We start from the raw sequence: 16,050 nt of genomic DNA, 5'->3' as shown, positions 1-16,050 counted from the left end.
TAGCATACAACATGATTTTAACTCGGTTTTAAATGTTTTTATTTGAAGTAATAAATGCTCACATTGCGGATAAATGATTAACTTTCGCTTTTTATCATTTTACTTCCATATGTGCGGAACTCTTCTGTGTATGGAGGCGTTTTTGTTTATTTCTCATAGCATACCACAGCATTAAGCCCTTCATTTCAATTTCTCATAGCATAGCATACAAATCTCATAGCATTAATTTAAAATCTCATAGCATGTCACTAAAATCGCATACCATAGCATAGCATTAAATTGTAAAAGATATATGAATGAATGACTGTAATGCTAAGTCTGCTGTTATGTCTTACTCCCTGACGACTTTTAATGATTAGGCTGCCGTTATGTTTCACTCCCTTACAGACTGTGCCGTTATGTTTCACTCCCTGCCGACACTCAATCGTTAGTCTGCTGTTATATTTCAGTCCCTGACGACTGCTTATCATTGGTCTGCTGTTATGTTTCATTTCCTGTCTATATTTCCCAGTTCCGGCCATTCGAATCATCTTGATCGCCACTGTTGTTGCTGACTAGAGAGTTTTGAGTAATACTATGAGAAATGGCAGAGAGTGTTCCGAATGCAGTTATATGATACAGGGTTATCATAGCTGCAATAATGTAGCCCTCTCCCGATTTTTTTTTTTTGGGAGAGGGCTACAACTCCATAGGATTTCCGTAATGGTGCAAGTGCGGGAGTGATTCACTCCCGCAACGATTTCGTCTCAAATCGTACATAAATGACAAAAACATTTGCATTTCTTACCTGAACTCAAACATTGTAGATATCTATGGCATAAATTAATCCAAAAATATCAAGTATAGTCTATATATCGGTTATTTTTCGTGTATGTCAACAACGAAAGTTGAATTTGTCCGCCATGTTTACTGACCTTGACCGGTTTTATTTTGGGACAGCCAATGAGAATTCAGGAGCGGATCTTGAACTGAATATAGGAATTCCCCTATTTTAAACCTAATTAACGCGGTAAATATGAATTTTCCATTATATATCATTTCCTTAAATGATGTTTTAGTGATATAACGAGATTAGATCGATGATTTACACTGACATTCACGTTAACAAGCCCATCAAAACTCCAAGCGTACATCCCTTAAAATCACGCGAGAACTGTCATGGCTGCTGAAAAAGACGACTGGTAAACATGCTGATGTGTTTTATCTGGTTTTGGTTTATATACGGTTAATTTGTTCAACCTGAATTAAAAAATCATTTTATCTAAAGGAAGTCAAATATAAAATCGATCTTTTTAGACCGAAGTCAGCCGCATTAAAAAATTAATTTTGCACCATTACGGAGATCCTGTGGAATTGTAGCCCTCTCCAGTAAACATCAGATATAAAAAATCGGAGAGGGCTACATTATTGCAGCTAGGTTATCAGCTGTTGTATTTCACCCCATTGTTATTACTAGTTCAACTTTATAAACCTGCAGTCAGAATAATGGATACCAATCTGCTATCTTTGATATTGTAGACCTACAATGTATTTCTTTTCAAGAGGAACCTTTTTTTGCAAATCCTCTAACGGTTGAATAACACATCACAAAATGGCTGACCTCTGATTGAAACGACATTTAATTTCGTTTTATCAAAAGGATTTTATCGACAGCCACGTGTAACTTACACTATAGCCGAGTGGATAAAGAGTCGGGCTTGTGATCTGTAAATCCCGAGTTCGAATCCCGCAGGGTCTTTTGTTACTTACTGAATTAAAATTTTTAGATATATAATTTTTTATCCCCAAACTGCACATTGTTTATTTGAGTGAATTTTTCCAGGTGTGTTATTCCACTTTAAGGTTTTTCAACCCTCAGCCTCACCGTATTTTTTTTCATCATAAAAATGCTATTTGCCCTCCAAACTTTTATCTTTTTGCCCCCCCCCCCCCAACTCCTCCCTCCCCCTTGATGCTACCTGACTGTTTTACAGAGTTTTGGCTAATATTGCTCAGGTGAGCAAATGTGGCCTCTGGGCATCTTTTGTTTTTAAACAAACTACATTTTTTGATGAATTGTGAGCTGCCTTGGTGTTTAACTTTTTTGTGGGGGATTGGGGGCACATAGAACCAGTGGTGGGGACACAGATTCGACGTACATGTATGTGGACTGCCAGGGAAGGAGATAGGGGGGATTGAACTGTAAGAATTGTTTCCACACATTTTATTCAAAATATTGATTCTGTACATACATGTATAGAGGCCATAAGAAGGTAATTTTTTTTATGTCGTGGATCTTTCTGTAGAGAATTAAGATATGAACTAAAAAAGTAGACTAAGTTAAACCACATGGTTTTGACACACTCTGTGGAAATAAAAAGTAATATTTTTTTTAAATAATCGGAACGCTTTTCCTCCAACAATTGTTTTTTTTTCCCTATAAATTTAAACACATGTTGCGAAATAACCAAAAATAGGACTGGACCCCCTTGCAAATATGGATATCTCTCGGACCCCTCTATATATATTTTTTTTAGATCCGCGCATGTCTTTTTGCGCGAGATCTGAGCATCCCAACAAAAACAAAAAGATAACATATTACCTCTTTATATTATCATATAAAAAATGGATGATGATTTAAAAATTCAAAGAGTTTTATTGAGGATATCTTTTTATTCTGTTATGGGTAATGTTTGTAATGTCGGGTACGAATCAGTCTTCACAAGCTTCTTGGCAGTCTAGTAAGGAATCGAAATGGTTCCGTCCGGAAGGGGCGGGGCCGCCGAAAGTCCTTTGGGTGCACCTCCCCAGGGTGGGGCTGTAGGACCAGAAGACGTGTAGACTCAGGTACTGTCCCTCATAGGACGGCTCCAGGCACTCTGTAAGTGGGTCAAATCTAATAAATACTCTCCTTCTGATATGATCTATTTTTTACAAATAGTACCACATTGTCAGGTTGTATATTTAATTCGGTAAAATATATTGTATCAGAAAAGACGATGTTTTAGGAACATTACGTATGAATGGCTTCTAAATACAGGCGGTGGAATCATACACGCATGCTTAGTTAATATTAAACTAGTGATATCTTTAGATGAATTGGTCTAAGTTCGATTATTCACGTAGCGACGTTAAAAGTTGGATACGATTTAAGACAAATATGAAACTTTTCTATGACTTATACATGCATACAGGTTTAAATACTTTACTACTTAAGCCATGCAACTGGGTCAAATTTTGTAGTGAAATAGAAAAAAAATTACTTAGTAACGCTTCACAAGCGCAGATAGGAAGAAACTCTTGCAAATAAAAGCGTATATCTTTAGGAAATAAAATTTGTAAATTTTTCATATCTTGAGGAATTTAAAAAATAAATAAGTAAATTTCTTACCTGGTTTTAAGGCTGTGGCTTCCCTACAGAGAGCGACAGACAGAAGCATGAGTAAAACGATCAACATGATTGGTGGATTTAAAGTTGTACTAAAGTCTCCCTAAAGTACGAAAGTGACCTACAAAGGCAAAATATACTGTAATTATAAATAGTAGTATAACATGCAGGAAACGAATGTTAAACTCGCTACAATACAGTAAAATCAATACGTTTAAATCTTACAATCTCATCTATAAAATCTTTTAGTTAATACTTTAATTTTATGAAAACGCGCCGTTACAATTCCTACATTAAAAATCTAACGAATTTTAAACAAACAAATCCAAGAAATAAAACAGTAGAATGCAATCAAATCATGTCGAAATTGGAATTTTTAAAATATTTGTCTGTTTGTAAATCAGAGACACGCGATGATGATGGTTGAAAGAAGTGTTTTCAAATAACTTTTTTAAAAAGTCTAAAATATTTTCAAAAAAACAAACAAACCTGATTTCTGTCTCTAAAATTGAGATACACTTAGAGATGTTTACACAACTATACCCACAGTTTGTATGGAATACTGGTCCATGGGCACTTGTAATCGTACATTTATAAAGTTAGATTAACGAACTGTCGCATGACATGTTTCTGCCGATTTCTAAACCGCTGTTGATTAATTTAATTAACCTCAGAATGATTAACTATTCACCTGTGCTACAATGCCGCAATGAACCAGTGTGTATAAGAATGATGCGTACCTGCTATATCAGCTGGACAGTGTGTTATTGGTTATTTTCTAGTTTTTTAAATCAAAGCCTTTGCTGTGGTTTGAACCCGAGTGCTTACAAATCCAGCACTCTACCGATAATAAAATGCATATGAATATGACCATCCTTAAGTTTGCCTTAAAAAAAGTTTACAAGATGAATATGTCCATCCTAAAAGTTGCCTTTAAAATAGTTTACATCTGCTTAAAGGTAGGCTAAAGACGATCTCTAAGCCACCTTTAAGTCTCAACGATGCTTTAAGCTGGCTTAATTGAGGCTTAAACAATTAAAGATGGCTGCTAGGTCCTTAAAGGCCACATAAAAAAAAGCAATCTTTAAGCAACCCTTAATTAATCTATTTTTAAGGATAACTGAAGGTGCAAACTTCCTCAAGCTGTCTTCGAACCATTTTTGTTCAGAATATAACAGTCTTACATCAATATTTAGCTTTACCCACAAAAATTATATTGTGACAATCTATTAATTTGCGATCAATGAAATACTATATAATTATTTAATCTGTTTTCTACATTTATTTCGATTTTTTTATCTATTTATTTTATTTTGGAATAGTATTTATTCCAAATAAGAACTTTGCCATGGTCTGGGTATAAGATAAACATGATGTATATACACGTGCTTTGTACATTCTGTGTTATTTTTTATGGTTCTCTCAGGTTGAACAAACATAAATTTTAATTGGATTTACACCAACAAAAACACTAAACACAAAAGGCAGCGATATATTTACAAGACCAATGGATTCTTAATGCACATGTATTTTTCTTCATCCGTCTACGAAATCGATCATTATGTCTAAAAATGGTTTAAACTGAGAAACAGAAAGTGTATCATTTTACTTCATTATCAAATTAAATCATGTATCAAAAGTTTTTTCTTGCTTTAATTTTGTCTGAGAATAAGCATTGTATCTAGAATAATGCAGATTTACAAAATTACAGTGTACAAATATGTTGCTGTGTGTGTAAACAAACATTTACAGTAAAACCTCAAAATGTGATTGCATGTATTTTATCATTGTTTGATGTTAAATTCATCAGACCGTCAAAAAAGTCTACAATTACTGCTGACATTCACCATACACCATGCACTAATCCCAAAAGGGGAGGGATAAATTTGTTTGCCGGGGGGGGGGGGGGGGGGGGGGTCCGAGGGATAAATTAATTTCCCGGAGTGAGGGGGGTGAGGGATAATTTGTATTCCTCTATATCCCTGAATGGCAATTTTTCAAATTGCCAATCACTTTACCCCTGTCAAATTAAAAATTACCATTAAAATGACATTGTATAATTTTTCTTTAAGGTACAGGTGGTTTGAGCAGATTTTTAACATGTTTTTCCCCTTTTCTCTCTCTGTGACACCCCCCCCCCCAGCATATGCTTTTATAATGCAGTTTTACACACTCACATTCTACACGTATAGTTTGCTTCTACACGTACATCAGCATCACCAGTTTCAGCCTTATTTTCTTTTGTACATTTATTAATTAATAAATAGGAACATCTATCCGAACACCGCCACCAGTCATCTGGAACATCCCGGACTTTTCCCAGTAAAATACCTCCACCAGTCATCTGGAACATCCCTGGCTTTTCCCAGTAAATTACCTCCAGGACGCCCCCCCCCCCCATGTATAATATATATAATTATAAATATATATACATACCAATGGTATACCAGTGGTATATATATATATATATATATATATATATATATATATATATATATATATATATATATATATATATATATATATATATATATATATATATATATATATATATATATATACTAGATACTAGTCTAGCTTATTTCGCGTAAATTGTGAATTTTTTAGTGCAGCATACATCAACATAAGATTAAGAAAATAAATAATGAAAAAATGACTCACGAATGTGGGGGTGAATATTGTGTGTTAGTGGGGGGGGGGGGGGAAGCTAAAAAACCAACCCTTTTTGCCATGCAACCATCTGTGGAGGGTGGGAAAGGGATCTGTAACCTTTATATTAGCGGATCACACGAATTCTTTTTTTTTCTTTATCGCTCTCTCTCATCATCCATGATTTACAATGCACAACTTCATATTGCAAAACAATTGTCATATATAGCCATACATACAAGCTATAATAAAACTCAATATAACAAACACGGACATAGCGAATTTACAACACTTCTTGGAAAGTTAATATATAACCGCCACCAGAATATAAATTATGGCTTACTTTAAGAGTATTTGCATTGTTACTTTTTATAGAATTATAAATACAAAGTATGTTCATTGTTATTTGAGTGCAAATTTATGAACAATGCTATAAACAAATTCAGAAAGTACAGGCAGGTAGTATCGGGGGGGGGGGGGGGGGGACTTTTTGTCGCAGCAAACATTTTTCTTAAATTTACATATAAAAAAGGTAATTTTATTACTATGCCCCACCCCATCCCTTCTTCATTTTGGGGCCATGTAAAAAATAAAGTGAAAATAAAGAAATGAAAATTTAAATTTAATTAAGTTATCGGTAAATACTACGCTTCCCCCCTTCCTCCTCCCCCCCCCCCCCTCCCCACGGACTTTTTTCATGACTTTTGAAAGTTCCTTTTTTTTCCTTGTCAAGATTTTATGGATGACGCCCCCCCCCCCCCCCCCCTCCATCCACTTTCAAAATACGATGCAACGTCTATGAGATACATTGTGCATGAATTCTCTCTCATTTTTGAATGACTCTACAACAAATGCCAAGGTGTAAGCTTGGATCCATCTTACAGATTTTAGTGGTAGTATTCTTGTTGAATATGAGAATACGCTATATAAATTCTTTCGATACTTCTGACGTCGTGTATTTATTCTTTTTGTTAGAATTTTATTAAGAAAGGCATCGGGATCGGGGTTCCTATGAAACTTTACCATAGACATGAGCAGACGAAGATCTAGACCCAAACTGGTATTTTCTGAAACTCAAAGATATAATACATGGTCACTACGCGTCCTGTATTTACGAATAAGAAGGAAATTTGTTTGTTTTTTTTGTTTAAAGTCGAGTTCTAGTTGCAATATGTTGAAACTGAAGTGGATGTAGACGTTTTTACATCATGGATCATTGTAAATATTGTCAGTGATAAACATAAAATGTAGGGGTCAAACGGATTTTATTGAAGAAAATTCAGTTAAACATGCAAGCAAATAGGGCCCCTATGTTTCAATACATATTGTGGTAATACCCCTATAATAGCAGTACAAATAAAAATATATATATATCTATATAAAAATATGTAGAGTTTTAATGTTGTATGATTCTAATTCAGACGAAAGACTTCAGAAAGAGATTTACAGTGACATCAAGATATATACCAGCAAGTTTGTAAACATTTTCATATACTATTTTTGGTTTGAACATATTTTATTTTATATATAATATACAAAGGGTTTGAACACAAGTTTTTGCAACTTTTTCGGTTCGGTATCAGGAGAAAACGTACCCAGGAGAAAACGTACCCAGGAGAAAACGTACCCAATCTCTAGGGTACGTTTTCTTCTGGAGAAAACGTACCCTATGAAAATCATAATTATACTAGTTAATAGTTTTTAATACTTTTAAATACTATTTTGCATAATAAATATACAGAAATGTAAGAAATTCATAGATAAATAAATTTAATACTTTATAATTTGGACATTTAAATAATTTTCAAATGCTACTTTAATGCATATTTCAATGCATAGATGTATAGAAATATATTCATTTTATGAATGATATCTTTATAATAATTGAAGCAACTTTTATTTTAGTACAAAATAATGACCTGTCATAAAGTGTTATCAGTCTACTTCTTCTAATTGCCCATTTATCGGTAGCCTTACCGATTTGAGTTTCTCTATGCGAGATCCTCTGATTTTAATTATACTGTAGTGATAATAGATTAAATACCTGAGGAGTTATAATTATGTAATATTATGTACTGCCTCCCCGCGCAGGAGGTAGAAATATTCACTCTCCACACATTATACATGTCAGCTGGTCAGTGGTGTCGGAAGCAAATTGACTGTTCAATGTTACATCTCGTAGTAGTTTCCACATTTATGAATCAAACAAATATTTAAAAGACTTGGACTTGGTTTTATTAAGCAACTTTGTTTTATAGATAATTTTCAAAAAAAAATGTTCTAAAAAATGCGATATCGACTGCTAGAGATACTCATCATTTAGTTCTCCAAATGAGATTGCAATAATAACTAATTATTAAACGGTTACATTTGTGATGGATTAATTGTCGACTAATTAAACTGCTCAGGCCACGTTCGTGTATGTGTATGTTACAAATTATTGTCTTTAAGATAATTTAAGTACGTGACCATGGCGACTATGCATTTAAAAACTACAGCAACAAATGATACAAATGTTCATTGTATATTTTATTTTATTTAAGAATATCTATGAAAACCATTATTTATTATTTCCATAAAGTACGTTTTCTCTTGGAGAAAACGTACCCTATAAATTGGGTACGTTTTCTCCTGGGTACGTTTTCTCCTGGGTACGTTTTCTCCAGCATTCCTAGGTTCTCACCCAATTATTTTTTATAACTGGGTTGATACTTTATTGATGCATAATTAATTTTATACTTTTTACAACATAATATATAATTGAGTATTTAGATGTTCAAATATGATCATGATGATGAATCTGAATGTGTGTAGATTTGTGTCATCATGTAAGATTAAATGTTTTATAATTCTGTGAGAAGGGGAATAACTCTTCCACATCTATAACATTTAAATAATGTGTATTTTTTATAACCTGTGAAATTAATTAAAAAATATTATGTGAATTGATCGTATGAAATTGAATTAATTTTTGTTGTATATTTACAGGGTGATTTATTTTTAAATCATATACAACAGCGAGCCTGCAGGTGTCCATTATTTATACCAAAGGGCCCCTGTTACACTTGTATACTATAAACTATTTGACTTGTTACATAAATCATGTTTCATGTATAACTTCTTTCTGATTTTTCTCCTTCCATGTAAAATTTTTGAAAGCCTTCCTGAATTGATTTTATATTGTTATTGATCTTCTTAGTTGATTTAAATCTGTGTACTGTTGAATTTTCAGGCATCAAGAAACATTCGATGCAGACACTCAAAGTATGAAAGGAGTTTCCATGGATTCCATGGGAAGGTATGTGTTTGGTAACTCAATCTATTACAAGCCACAATATTTGCATTAGCAAATTCTTCCATTTTATGAACAAACGAAAGAGGAAGAAAAAATTGTCACCTCTGTGTGAACTTTTGTAACGTAAATAATATTGCATTGAGAGTCAATGCTTTGTCCTAAGCACTGATATTATGAACATAGATAGACAATAATTGCTAAATGATTTTCATGATCCGTCTTGTTTATATTGAAATTCAAGAAATATATATAATCAACTTTAAAAGTTCACCAGGACATGAACTTGGTTGGTATATTATGAAATCTTCTGATAAGTGATCTGCCTTCAGAGGATTTGATCATGCACAAGATCACAGCTTCATATCCCGGTGAACTTTTAAACATATAGATATCGTGTTCACCTTAATCACACAAGTGACCCATTGCAATCGGTTTTGTACGTCGTCGGCGTTTTGAGTTATGTGTTGTGCGTTAACATTTAAACATTTTCAGCTCGACTTCTTGAAAACTACTCTTTAAAGGGTCATCTTGATCAATATTTTTTTTGGAGCAGGATCCATAGGAGAAGGGAATATATGTTGTAAAGTGATCGATTAACCGATTCAACATGAAACTATATAGATCATATAGTAAATATCCACTATTTTTTTCAAAAAATAATTACTTTTGGTCATCTAGCAGGCAAATTAAATACATGCTTAGAATGAGCAATGATGTCCCCCAAGTTGTAAAAATCACGACCCATAGGTTAGGGCATTTTGGATTTTGAGTGAGGCTTTACTGTGTATGAGCGGAATACATCTGTAAGTTATATTAGAATTCATCATTTTGCGAGGATCGGTCACGTGACGTACAGGTGAGAGGACACGAATCTTACCTGCTCCGTATTTTGACCAAATACTTTTTTTTTTCAAGGAGTTTTTGCAAATAATTTTGTGCGTGTTGGATTTAAGACCATTGTGTGTTTCTAAAACCGTGTTGGAATTGTACCCAAACGTGTGTATATATGTTTATTTTGATGTTTTCTTTATTTCCTTTGTTTACCTGGAATTTAAATTTCCACTAGCGTAGTATCTACCTGAATTGTGTTCACCTGTGTTCACCTGTGTTATAACGGTAATTCAGTATTTCAATGTGTGACGCTGAAATGGCATCTGAAAACGTTTTATCACAGTCATTCGTAATGAACAAACCTGTATATATTAAGAACTCTGAAATTCAAATGGACAAGAGCAAAAAAATTGGCGATTTTGAAATGTACGAATCCATACATAAGAAGGTTGGAGATGAAGTGCTTTGCATACAATTGGAAAGAGATCTCTGGAGAGTTTATCTAAAATCCAAAGAAAGTAGATCTGTGCTGATAGTAGAGGGCTTTGAAATCAGAAACATCACTGCCCAAGTATACGAATCAAATCCGTATTCTACTGGTGCCTCAAGTCCACGTGATAATGTCCTTAAGGTAACTATATGTGGACTCCCTTTGTCTGTAGATGACTCTGCAGTACTAGAGATGTTGCACTCTTTTGATGTCACGATCAAGAGTGACCTTAAATACGAAAACATCAGACACCCGACGACCCGTCGAATGACTAGTGTGTTAAACGGGAACAGATTCATTTACATAGCCCCCCTCCCTAACAACAAATCACTCCCTAGGAGTGCAACATGTGCAAAGTTAAAATGCCGTATATATCATTATAACCAAGTCGTAGATGATCCTAAAGCCCAATGCTTTAACTGCTGGGAAAACGGTCACCGAAAACAGCAATGCAAAAACCCTAAGGTCTGCAGAGTGTGTAAGGAACCCGGTCATGCGCCTGGATCTTCCGATTGTCGACATCATGAGGAATCCCCTGATAATGTGGTTGTTTTCCAAGGCCAGGACAACCCTTTGTCTAACTTCTTTCCCTGCGATCTTCGAGTATTCGGGGAGCACCACAAAACAGCGGAGCACGCATATCAGCTCACAAAGGCCATTCGATCGGGGAACACGGATGCTGCACAGAAGGTGAGGGATGCAGAAACAGCCCTTGATGCTAAAAGGATTGGCAATTCAGTAAAAGACCCTCAAGGATGGAGTGACGATAAAGAGACTGTAATGGAGGAGATCGTTACTGCAAAGGCTGATCAAATAGCAGAAGTCAAGGCTGTCCTTGAAAAACTCGATGGTAGCATCACATTTGCCGAGGGAACCTTCGACATGTTCTGGGGGACTGGTCTGGACAAAGAGGCCACCCTATACACAAAAATCAACAAATGGCCTGGAAAAAACAAACTTGGACTCTTATACCAAAAGCTGGCTAACAAACACACCCGGAAGCTCAGGAGTTCTTCCTTACCCCGGAAAGGAGCATCGGCCGAGGGCCAACCGAACATTGAAGACTTTCTAAAAGATCTTCGAAGGCAGAGAAAAAAGAACGACAAGTGCGACAAGGGTGACAATCAGTAGTAAGTCAGCAATGTAACTCTCATAAACCTATGAACGATACGACATTAACTTTTTTCTCATTAAATGTTCGAGGTTTAAATACGTACAAAAAACGAACAATTCTTTTTGATTGGCTAAATGATGTGAAATATGATGTAATATTTTTACAAGAAACTCATTTTGTAGAAAATCAAGAATGTATATATAATTCACGATGGTTTGGTGAAATAATTAATTGCTATTCAGAATCAGTTTACAGCAGAGGAGTGTCAATTTTACTCAGGAAAAATAGCAATATAGAAATTATCAATTACCATAAATCACTAGACGGTAGAAGATTATTAGTCAACATAAGATATAATGAAAAAGTGGTAACTTTGGTGAATATTTATGCCCCAAACAACGAAAAAGATAGGGCTGATTTTTTCAAACGATTAATTTCTTGGATTAATAAAAATTCTCTAAACTTAGATAATGTTGTACTATGTGGTGATTTTAATTGCCAAATTAACAACGAATTAAGTGATAAAACTGTTAATATTCTAAAGAAAATTTTAAAAACTCTTAGTCTAAAAGATAGTTGGATATATTTTGGAAAAAAATCCGAACAAGGTTTAACTTGGTGTGATGGAGATAATGTCCCAAAAAGTAGAATAGACTATGTTTTCCTTTCAGATAGTTTATGTTCCATACTTAACAATATTATGATAAGAAAAGCTCCCAAAGTAGAAAATAATAGATTAACAGATCACATGGGGATAACTTTTAAATTATGTACCTGGGTCATTCTCAAAAAAGGTGGTATTTGGTTGTTCAAGGGCACTAGAAAGTATAATCCTTGATTTTTGCCAAGTTTCACTTTTGTGCTACCTTTGGATATATATTAGCATACATATTGGTATATATACAGTTAATTCTAACAAAATCTTAAAAATTTGGAAAGTTTATAAGTTGATTTTTATACATTATTTGACTGTTACAACTCGGAGTTTGCGACTATAAATAGGTTTTGTAAAGGTAGTATGACCCTTTCTTATTAAAATAATAGGGTCAATGGATGAACGATATGAAAAATACCTCTCTCGAACAAAAAGACGAAGAAAATATATGAACAATATTTTTCAGCAAGATAAAGTTTGTCTGTTCTCTTTTTTATGTCCATGGTGTAACGAAACAAAATATTGGCGTGTAAGAGTTGTCATTCTTAGTAATTTGAAAGATAAATGATGCCTCCTTATTCCCATCGTATAGCTATAAACAATGATAGAAGACAAAATAGCTGATAATGAAATTTACTCAATTTTTTTCCTGATAAGTAAGTAGAAATGAATGTGTAACTTTTTATATTGTCTTTGGGCTAACAAGAAATACTAGGAAAAAGAAATATTTAGACACTCTGGAAAACAGACAAACTATTGCTATGTGTTGTTGAAGCAGATAACATGCTCTTTTACTCTGAGGGAGCAGTAATTATTTAGCAAAGACAAGTTAATTCATGAATATGTCCTTGGTGTAACAGTCCTTGGTGTAACAAAAACAAAAAATTACACCATAGACCATCATTGTTATCCCAGAGACTATAATTTACATAATTTATTTTTTGGAGAAAGACATGATGAAATTATTAAATAAAATATATCACAATGAATCACATTTGTTAGTTTGTGCTGATATATAATGTCGATGCATCTGTTTGCTGGAGAACTAGATTATTTCTCAATCATGCAATATTTTGTTACTCCAAAGACACATACAATTAACACCAAGGACATATGACCCAAAATATTCATTTTTAAAAATTAAAGTATTGTCAAATCAAATCGAATTTATCAATTCAAGTATGATTAATATTGAATTTGATATCGGACTTATAGCTTAAGCCAAATTTTCCCTAAAAAATATTATCTGACTTTAAACAAAATGTGTTACCAAGGACTTTTAATGTTACACTAAAGAGTATTTCAATTCCCATGCATGTATTTCTGATAGAAAAATTAATAAAACTAGTATTGTATAAATACATTTTATGACAGATTATGCAATGTTTTCAAACAGGAGTATAACAAAATACTAATATTATTCATCAACTAGATGGAATGGTGTCCATGGTGTAACATGTTGTGTCTTTTGTATAACAAACTTAAATTTTAAGCCTGAACTTGTAGAGAATAACAGTTACATGTATAATATATCTGCTGAAATGTGCATTTGGTAATTTTGAATTCATTTAAAATACATTCAAGCTGTTAAAACAAATTAAAATATTAAAACTTAGATTCTTATAACAGGCAAAGTCCATGGTGTAGCGCAAGTGTCCTTGGTGAAACATATTGGAACTAAATTGTGTAAATAATTTGACTTTAGGGGCACTATTATGCACATTGATAATAATTACTGTTAAATATATGCATTCATAAGTTAAAGCTATGAAAACATTCAGTTGTCTCTATTTTGAAATCTGATATTTTCGTGTTTAAATAAAGATTGTCCTTGGTATAACATTTGGACTAACAATGATTGTCCTTAGTGTAACATCCCTTATTTCGTTTTCATTCTCAAAGATTTACAAAAAATATTGCGTTTTTTTCACTGAAGATTATTATTCATGTCACTTACAAGTGTCTATTAAAAAAAATCAGACATTCAATGGAAAAGAAGTTTTCAGTGTGCAATACAATGTCATGAGATAGATGCATATTTCTCATTCACAAACCAAATATGAAAATTTAAGGAAAACACACGGTTGAATTCTTGTTTTAGGATTAGGTTCAAGAAAAACTTCAGAAAATTTAACTTTAAAACCAAATTAAATGCATGAACAATAAGATCTAATGAAATTTATGAATATTTCTTATGCGTTACACCAAAGACTGTTTTCTTTTCATGTGGTTGTAAATATCATATTTTTATAGATTTTCATTTGATGTACTGTTGGCATATTTTAGCAAACAAACAACATGATATGCCCAATACAAAATATGATAAATTCAATCTGGTTGTAAGTACTTTGTTTTTAAACAAGTGGTACTTGAAAAAATCCACCTTTTTTGAGAATGACCCACCTCTGAAAATCCTAGCGGCGTAGGATATTGGAAACTAAATACCTCATTGCTTAACAATGAAAATTTTTGCAAACAACTAAAACAATATATTCGAGAATATACAACAGAAATACAAGACCCTGTAAGTAAATGGGAACACCTTAAAATACGAATAAAAAACTTTTGTATAAACTTTTCTAAGAACTTGGTTAAAAGTAAGAAAAATCGTATAAACTTCATTGAAAAGCATATAGGAAAACTAGAATCTCAGAAATACTCTGAAATAAATATGAACTATAAACGTTTATTAGAGAAAGAAATAGATGATTATTATGCGGAAAAATGCAGTGGAGCTTATGTTCGCTCTAGATCTGTTTGGTTAGAAAAAGGGGAAAAAAGTACCTCTTACTTTCTAAATCTAGAAAAAAGACAACAAACAAATAATACGATTAACAAAATAAAAGATGAAAATGGAATAGAATATACGACGACAACAGAAATAATAGATGTTCTTATGAATTTTTATGATAAACTGTATACAAGCAATGATATTGATATAGTTGATATTCAAAATTATCTCGATAGTATTAATTGTGGAAAAATCAGTGATAATGAAAAGGAAATGTGTGATGAAATACCAACATTAAATGAATGTAAAACTGCAGTTGAAAATATGAAAAATAATAAATCTCCCGGACAAGACGGTTTACCGGCAGAATTCTATAAAGCCTTTTGGGATGATATAAAACATATCTATTATGAATCTCTAATCAAGAGTATAGAAAATGGAATATTGCCTTTTTCACAAAGAAACGCGATAATGACTTTAATTTTCAAAAAAGGAGAAAAAACTAATCCCAAAAACTACAGACCCCTTAGCTTAACAAACACAGATTATAAGATATTTGCACACGTATTAGCTAATCGTTTACAAAAAATAGCAAGTAGATTGATAGGACGTGAGCAAAGTGCATATATAAAAGGACGTTATATTGGAGAAAATGCTAGACTAATACTTGATGTTTTTGAATATTACATGCACAACGACTTAGATGGAATATTACTCTTTGTTGATTTTGAAAAGGCCTTTGATTCAGTAGAATATAATTTTATGTTTAAAACGTTAGAAAAGTTTAACTTCGGAGATGAATTTATAGGAATGATAAAAACATTGTATAATGACCCAGTCTTTAAAATTAAAAACAATGGTTGGATATCGAAATCATGCACAATGCATAGAGGAATTCGACAGGGGTGTCCTGTATCC

General features: G+C 33.1%; 1 protein-coding gene and 2 long non-coding RNA genes across 5 annotated transcripts in view; 2 read left to right on the top strand and 1 right to left on the bottom strand.

The window, feature by feature from the left end:
- The window catches only part of LOC105320764 (porimin), a 129,878-nt gene that overhangs the window by 79,905 nt on the left and 33,923 nt on the right, over positions 1–16,050 (top strand). The window lies entirely within an intron of this gene.
- The window catches only part of LOC136271232 (uncharacterized), a 52,191-nt gene that overhangs the window by 15,052 nt on the left and 21,089 nt on the right, over positions 1–16,050 (top strand). Inside the window, exons 1-3 of one of the 3 annotated variants that reach the window (XR_010709125.1) lie at positions 6,907–7,108; positions 7,438–7,489; positions 9,005–9,314. The exons of 1 other annotated variant lie outside the window; for it this stretch is intronic. This is a non-coding gene — a long non-coding RNA (uncharacterized lncRNA). Of the gene's footprint in view, positions 1–6,906; positions 7,109–7,437; positions 7,490–9,004; positions 9,315–16,050 lie in introns of those variants that run through there. One more of the 3 variants, XR_010709123.1, reaches the window with a different exon arrangement.
- Positions 2,635–3,971, bottom strand: LOC136271587 (uncharacterized). Its single transcript, XR_010709528.1, has 3 exons — positions 3,857–3,971; positions 3,371–3,488; positions 2,635–2,858 (listed from the first exon to the last, which is right to left on the bottom strand). It is a non-coding gene; the product is annotated as an uncharacterized lncRNA (long non-coding RNA).

This window comes from Magallana gigas, chromosome 9, assembly GCF_963853765.1.
Source record: "Magallana gigas chromosome 9, xbMagGiga1.1, whole genome shotgun sequence".
In the NCBI taxonomy this organism is placed as follows: domain Eukaryota; kingdom Metazoa; phylum Mollusca; class Bivalvia; order Ostreida; family Ostreidae; genus Magallana; species Magallana gigas.
Note: the sequence above shows the minus strand (reverse complement) of the source record. Positions and strands in the feature narration are given on the sequence as shown.